General features: G+C 37.8%; 1 protein-coding gene across 3 annotated transcripts in view; it reads right to left on the bottom strand.

Annotated features, from left to right (window-relative positions):
* Window positions 1-592: 592 nt before the first annotated feature.
* The window catches only part of LOC110029584 (putative pentatricopeptide repeat-containing protein At1g13630), a 31,901-nt gene continuing 24,445 nt past the window's right edge, over window positions 593-8,048 (bottom strand). For all 3 annotated transcript variants that reach the window (XR_002294556.1, XR_002294555.1, XR_002294557.1), the window contains one exon: window positions 593-1,243. The gene's annotated coding sequence lies outside the window, so the exon portion shown is untranslated. The remainder of the gene's footprint in view (window positions 1,244-8,048) is intronic.

Genomic DNA, 8,048 nt, shown 5'->3' on the forward strand with positions numbered 1-8,048 from the left:
AATGTTAAAAAGTGACGTATACCTTTACATGCATGGATAAAATGGTATGTGCGTAGAAATTGAGTGGTATGTATGAAAATCTTCCAAAAATAAATAAACGGCATTTTGGTCAATCAAAAAAATCTTGCATTTCATATTCAACTCAACATTACTATGTTTAAGGAAAAGATGATGAATCACTACAACAAAGGCAACTGGAGAATTCCCAAAATAAAAAGACGAATAGAGAAAAAATAGTACATAATGGCAAAGATTGAACCCTATCCTATCGGTTTCAAATTGATGTCCTACTAACAAGATCAAATAAATGGTACATGAAACAATTTTTCTAATTGAACAAAACATTCTCATGTTATATAATTATTATATTATCCAAATTTGTATACCTAAATACCAAAAACACATGTGGATGAATAAAGCATGCTCAACATTAAAAATGCCAAAACGCCCTGAAGGCAAAGTTTAAATGTTAGATATGTAAACACATAAAAATCGGTTGGTGTGTAAACCAACTTGAAAGTATTAACAAATCATGCCAATTTCACCAAAATGAAGTGAAGATAAAATCCAGAGTTTCGTTAGGCATTCCGTATTTAATGAGAACAATGTGATAATTTGAGCCAAGATTATATGTAAACATAAAAGTTTCTAAACCCAAATATGACAATACAATCATCAAAATCAAAATTCTATCTCAAAATGCCGAAATATATAGTTAGAGTGACAAATCCACCAACAAATCTGACAGTACATACTCAATTTTCTAACTCTTTCCTCATTCATTTAGCTTGCACAGGTTTTGAAAGGAAAGAACAAAACATTGTAGAATTCTTTGACAAATCATCATAATATATTTTGTCCATCTCTTCCACGAAGAATTTCGCCAAAAGTTTTGTAAGCATTTTTCTTTCCTCAAAATCTCTTATTGTGCTTTGGAATGAGTTGGCAACTTGTCTGACACTATCTGTCATCATAATAATATACTCCGAAGATTGTGATCAACAGCAGACACTCCTTTGTTAAATATCTCCTTTTGAAGATGAAGGCATTGATTGCTTTAACTTTCCTGTCGAAACTTCTTCAATATCTGTAAAACGACCATTACCAGCTTGTGTTGTATCAACATCTCTCGGTAAAACCTAGAAATTCTCAGATTTAGCCCACTCTCGAGTTATATGTTCTTCACCACAAATTTTCTTCAACTTCAGATAACTTGCGATTGGATACTCGGATAAGTTGCATCCTTCAAAGAAGCCAACATTCATAACGATATATTAGCCATCTTTTAATATGAATATATTGAAAATGATAATTGCTAAAAAGAAATATTTGAATGTGTGACACATACTCCTCATGCCCCATCAAAATCATTTTTTTATTATCATCTAATGATAATCAAGACTTCTTTCTGAGCTGATTTTTGCATTGCTAGGCTGTTATATCAATTGCAAATTTTTCTTTTAATTTTTGTGCAACAATTTGATAGACATCATTAAAAACTTGAACACTTCTCATATTTGCATACACATTCTGATAGAATTCGTAATCCATTCTGGCTTTAAGCTAAAAGAAATGCAATCTTTTTTTACAAGTTTTAGAAGCATTAGTTAAATGAAGTGACTCCAAGAAAAAAACACCTATATAAATGGATAACATTTATATGTTGCATCAAAATAAAAATAATATAATGAAAAAAAAGTTCGTCAACATTCATGTCTTGCATCACATAAGAGAAGACAATAATAATTTCAAAGCTAAAATAAATAAGAGAAAGGGATGTTGCAAATGATCGGACTAAATTAAAAAAAACCTACAAACTGTTAAAAAGGAATTAAATACAACAAAAAAAAAAATCGCCACTTAAATGCATGTAAGAAGCCAAGAGAAAAATAAAATACATCTCTGATAACATAAACTAACCAATGTGAAGATGCAAACTAAAATAAACGTTATTGCAGATATCATGTACTAAATTGTTGTAAACAATTACAAAATAATACTTCACTTGTCAACAACAAAACAAACAAAGCCTCCAAGCAGAAAAAAAATTGTTAATAACCATCATTAATAATGTGCTTCCACATAGCATAAGTAATTTATCTAACCAATCCCGAGAGTCACCTACAATTGATAGAACTATCCTGTTGTAGTGACTTCTTTCTACCCACTCATCATCACCTTTTGTAATTATCTAATTGTGTAGAATTCAACATATTAGCACAATGTTAATTTGAGTTTGTAATAAAAAGTAAGGCTCTGACTTCAAAACTATAAAGCACTTCTTTAACGAACCAAATGCATGTGCCACAATAGCAAAATTAAATATTTTTTTATAATTTGTAGACCGACTAGAACTAAAATCTCTAAAGTGATATCTTATTGCAAGATAGAAAAATAAAACCATTTCGAGCGGAATAGCCACCATCAGTCATATAATATTTACTTGAAACATCAATAAATCATTTTTTACTTTAACTGCATTTCTAATGACTATTATATCTGTGCTAAACCTTCCCAGCAAGCTAAAATACACATGAATCTCAATTCAAAATCCACTATTGCCAAGGCATTCTAGGTTGAATATGATTTTCTTTCTCTAAATGTAGCTTCACTCTCCTAGGCACTCTAGCTTTAAAGTGGCTTCCATCTTATAACACCAACACAATCCTATTTTCAAATAAATTATATTAGAAAAATAACTAATCGTAAAAAATATTTCAAAATATGAAATATTATTCTACCTAAGAAAAAGATATAAGCTTATATTTAAGTCTATCTTCAAGTCAATTTAAAGTTGTAGAGATTAAACCATTTCACGGAGAAGTTTTCCTCTAGCTCTTAATACAGTGTTGGAGTATTTACCAACAATTTCCCTGGATCATTGAAAATTGAATTTGATGACTCCATTACAAACGTTGTATCCTAATGTAGGCAATAATATAACACTTTGTTCCTCAATTTTTATATTAAATATGTCTATGAGTAATCTTATTTTACGCATTATATAACATAACTTGAGAAGTTCTCTTCTCATCCGCACAATATCAATGCAATCAAAATCAATGTCCTTATATAATCTAAAAAGATATATTTGACGTTGAATATTCCGTTGACGATTATATCTTTTTCTTTCTATGACAATCTTATGTAGCAAAGCAATCACTATTATTGCAGCGACAGTAACTGCACGAACAATTGAATGATTCCGGAAGTAAACTATTTTCACACCACCCTCAAAGTCAAACATAGATTGATGGCCTTCATATCTTCAAAAATCTCATTCACATTGTACTAGGGTCATTAAGGTTGAATATTATAATAATCATAATCATAGCATCTCGATAAAAAATAAATTATTGAACACAGATTTGTCCAGTGAATCACACTCAAGGAATAGAGCGCAGGACGGTAAGGAGAAACAGAGAGAACGAGAAAGAGAGAGTGTGTGTGTGCGTAGTAAATGCGAGAGTTCAGATAGGGTGAATCAGTAGTCTTTTATTGTAGAGATGGCCCCCAATTTATAAATTTTGAGGGTACCCTATGTACAATTACATGCTTGTCATGTTTTAATAAAGGCATTACAAGTTATTATGGCACCTTTTCATATTCATAACCTATTTTGGCACCTTCTCACATTCATAACCACTTGAATAGGGGAATTGATGACCTGACAGCCTTATAACTCGATTGAATGGAAGACTCTGGTCGGCCAGAAGACATTCGGCCGGTCAAGATAAACAGGACAACCTTATCGCTCGACTGAAAGTCAAGGCAAAATTTTGAGGAAAGGTGCTCTTGTTGTCAGGATAAACTGGAACACCGAGGGGCAGAGCGTGTACCACCATAATATGACGGGCAATCCTCCTTGGACAAAGAGCCTTCTTAAAGGCTTAAAGAGATGTTTCGTGAGAGGCGCTTTGGCCATTTTGTTATGAGCTCCGGAATCGATTGAGAGAGCTAGTCATGAATGACTGCCCTTTGGATTGGGCTCCTATCTCTTCGTTCCACTGTCCTTTCGTTCAGTTGGCTTAGAGTTTTGACTGAAGGAAGTGGCGTTTGATATTTTCATTTTTTGACTATCTCGACAGTGTTCTTTGGTGTTTGTCAATAGGACCCGTTGGATTTCCTCAAGATTTATGCTAATATGTTTTTTATGCACATATTTAGTTTCTCGATTCTTTTATTCTTGAAAGCAATAGCTACAATAAGGATAAGAAAATTAAATGCAAAAATAGATTTATTTGTTGCGTAATAAGTACAATCAATAATTAAACTTTCTTGATTTTGGTGCCTGCAATCTCTATAAATAAGGCTTAATTAACATTTCTCCCTCACTTTTTCTCAGCTCCCCACCTTTCAACCGGTTATCAGCAGGAGACATGTTTATAGCGAGTGATAAGAAGGCTTCGATGGAGGCAGTGAATGAAGCGGTGATGATGAAGGGCTTTGGACTTGCTATTGAAAAAGTTTGCCAATCAAAAGATGTCGAGGAGATGAGAAAATCAAAGGGGAGCCGAATCGCAGCAAAGGAGTCAAAGGATGAGGACTGGCCCATAATAGCAAAATGGTCGAAGGGAGATATTTGATCGATCGATACAAAGAGTCCAAAAAGAGGGAGTTGTTCAAAAGGAGAGAAACAATTTAAACATGGGGCCCATAAGAAGCAAAGGGTAGAGGTGCAGGACGAAGAGGTTGACTCATCTGACTCAATTCTGCTCCATCGAGAGATGGGTATCAGGGCAGACCTGATGTCCTTGCCCCTACACCGATCAATGAAGTGTTGGCCCATCAACCTGTCCAGGTTGTTGAGGCCCAGATCCCACAGCGTGGGGAGCCAGTTTCCTTTTCACCGGTCAGCGAAACTAGCTAGACGGGCGTTCAACCGCTTCTCGGTGAGAACCTTTCATCTTTCAAAATTTTCTGAAGTGGATCGGATCCTTGCTACGAGGAAACCCGGTTCTCTTTGATTGAGGAAATGCATCATTATTTTATATGAAACTTGATTACTCTGCAGATGTGACTGTTCAAATCATCGACTCATCAATGATGGGAGTCGACCAAATTCCTATTTCAAAGGCGAGCGAGGGACCGTCGGCTCTAACCCATGGAAGAGGTGTGGCTGGTCATTTGTCTGGCCATCATGGGGATGTTGAAAGGGAGACTAACGGGCAGCGAGAATCGCCAGCATCCTGGCTCGCACATGGACGAGACAAAAAACTCCTTCGCTCAGGAGGCTAGCCTAGAAAGGGAGGTGGCCATAAAGAATTTGAAGGAAGAGCTAGGAGCCCATCATCAGAAGCATACATTAGAGTTGGAGGCCCTCCGGGCGGACATGGCGACTCTCTGAATGGAACTGGCAGAGACTTGCTCGATCCTCCGGGTTCGGGCGGAGGAGGAGAGCTTTGAGAGACTTAACTTTGGGGGCGAGCACAATAACAAAGTTTAGTGAGTCGAGGTCTTGTATCGACCAAAGCAACTGAAGAATCCAGTGTAAAATATTTTTATCTTGAATAAATAAGAAAATATTTTATTTTGCGAATTTTCAAAATCTTATCAGTCATTTTATTTTCTCGAATATTATATTGATTTGATGTAAATTTCCGAACATCGATGCACAGATCTGCGACATTTTGGTTTCCTTGTTACCCTATATATAAGGGTAAAGAGTAAAAAGTTTTTTGTGGTTTATAAATTCTACCTTCCTTTCCCTTCAGTCGTTTTTTGTCTCTCCTTGGATCAATTCATTGTTGTTAGTTAGCATGGCTTCCAAATACTTCTCTTAGGTTCGATGCCAGCGAATATGATGTCTTATCTTTCATTGTTCGACGTTGATTAGCTTGAAGGCACTTACATGTATATTTCGAACACAAGGCTCGAAGCTGTGGGGGACAAAAGCTCAGGCGATCGAAGATTTCAGTAAGGATCTAATTTTCTATAGAGACCAATTCCGGTGGGACTTTGGCTACCCTTCTGCCCCGAGATTCGAACAATCCTGACTATTATGAAGTAATCCATGTGCAAATAAAGTTGAAGTCAATTGCGGCTGTTATAACATTCATGATATGTTGCTGGCAAATGGAGATCCCCTAGTCCTGAGAGTTATTTTCTTATATGTTCTTCAAGGTCGAGCCGGATGGTTACATTGCTTTAGGATCGACACAAAAGTTTCATTTGGTTGATCTTGAGAATAAGATAAAAAATTGGATGCTTAATTTTCTCCATGCAGTTTGCCAAGGCTGAGGGATTGCAACATGGCCAACTGGAGAGCCATACAAGAAAAAGGAGACCCGATGTTGATTCAGGGGCTGGCATTGACCGAGTGGGCAAACAACTGTCATTTATTCAATACACAGATCATATGACGATGAATCGAGTGTTGAATCCTGCTCGGTTTGCACCATGACCCCCAGAACTGTGGGTCGCATCAAATGAGAAACAGAGACAGATTGAGAAGATCTCTCGGCTTTCCTATAAAGAGCGGAAGAAAAGAAAATTTGTCGCTCCCAAGGTCACCAAGGAAGCGATAGATGAAGATGAAGCAGAACACAAGGTTGACCCGACGGTTGGAGCTATCTAGGGTTCGTAATTCATTCATTTCGTTTTTAAAAGAACAATTGTTATTCAAAATATTATCATTGGGGACTTGGTATCGATTGAATGAAAACCCACTTTGATGAAAGTAAGCCTTCAAGGGAGCGTCACCAAGAGGGTGAGAGAACTCCCAGCATTTTTGGATAAGACGTTGGAGAGTTGTCGGAACGGTCCGACGAGTGTCGACACAGGGAGCTCCTCAGTCGTTTTCTCAGGCTTTATTTCTGTCTAAAAGAGGGGAGGCCAGCCGGCGTTCTTTAGGGTCACCAGTTGAACTGGTCGAAGAGATGGAAATGGGGGGCATGGAAGAAAGCCCAGAATTGAGAAGAGGAGATTGGGTCGGAGTCTGTCCCGGAGGATGAATTGCCTGCCTCGAAAGAAGCGCATCGAAGGAAGGGAAAAGCTCCAACTGATGAATCTAAATCTTCTCTTCTGTTGCCTCTAAGGAAAAAGTAAAAAGAGGCTAGGACTACTAAATCCGACGCAGTAGTGGTCGAAGGTCTTCATCAACTCGGACTCCCACTTCACCCTAAAAAAATTGTTGAGGGAATGGTTCACAGAGGCTCATGGGACAACAGAGTATGCTTCAACCATTGCTGGTGTGCATTGCTCGGAGAGCTTCTAAAAGTACCTGAATAAGCTTTGGCCAAGGGACCTCAATCATTTGGTCAACCGATACAAATTGTTGGGACTCGCGGGCATGCATTGTTTCTGCTCACTCTAGCTCAAAGTAAGAGAGGGAGCTTTGAAGGCAGACGAGAAGGAAGCGAAGACCCGAGTGAGAGCAGCTGAAGATCGGGAAACCTTAGCAGAGGCTTGACTGGAGGAGGCTGAGACGGAGCTAGAGATTGCGTCTGAGTGGATAGTTGTTGTTCAAGAAGATAACGTCGAACTGACAGGACAGGTGAACACGATGAAGTTACCCTAAGAGTTTTTTGACACTCAAGTTTCATCTAAAGACAGGTACTAGGTTCGTCATTGACCAATTTGTTAGGGTTGGGATGCTTAACCCAAAGTAGTATGATTGAGATAAATTCAAGAAGCTTTTCTCTGCGCCCTCAACTGCGGCTTGAAGAGAGAAGTCTGAAGGCGATAACGTAACGGACAGAGGATCGTCAAACACTCGAGCCGAAGATCCCTAGAATTAGATTTTTTTTTTTTTTTGAAATGTAATTAAAGCATTGTATAACACTGTCGTTGTCGGTCTCAAGCCCGGATGAGAAAAGTGGAGGGTTGCGTTAGGTAATCGATAGCCAGCGTAAAACTTATCGAAAAAAATCATGACATAAATCCTTTTGAAAAAGTGGAGGGGAGCCCGGATGTGAAAAGTGGAGGGTTGCGTTAGGTTGTCGATGGCCAGCGTAAACTTATCGAAAAAAATCATGACATAAATCCTTTTGATCATTGTGTAAGTGCTAGGGCGTCCCCTGGAAGCGACGTGCTGTATATCCAGAATA

The sequence above is a fragment of the Phalaenopsis equestris genome, unplaced genomic scaffold (assembly GCF_001263595.1).
Source record: "Phalaenopsis equestris unplaced genomic scaffold, ASM126359v1 Scaffold000596, whole genome shotgun sequence".
NCBI classification, from domain to species: domain Eukaryota; kingdom Viridiplantae; phylum Streptophyta; class Magnoliopsida; order Asparagales; family Orchidaceae; genus Phalaenopsis; species Phalaenopsis equestris.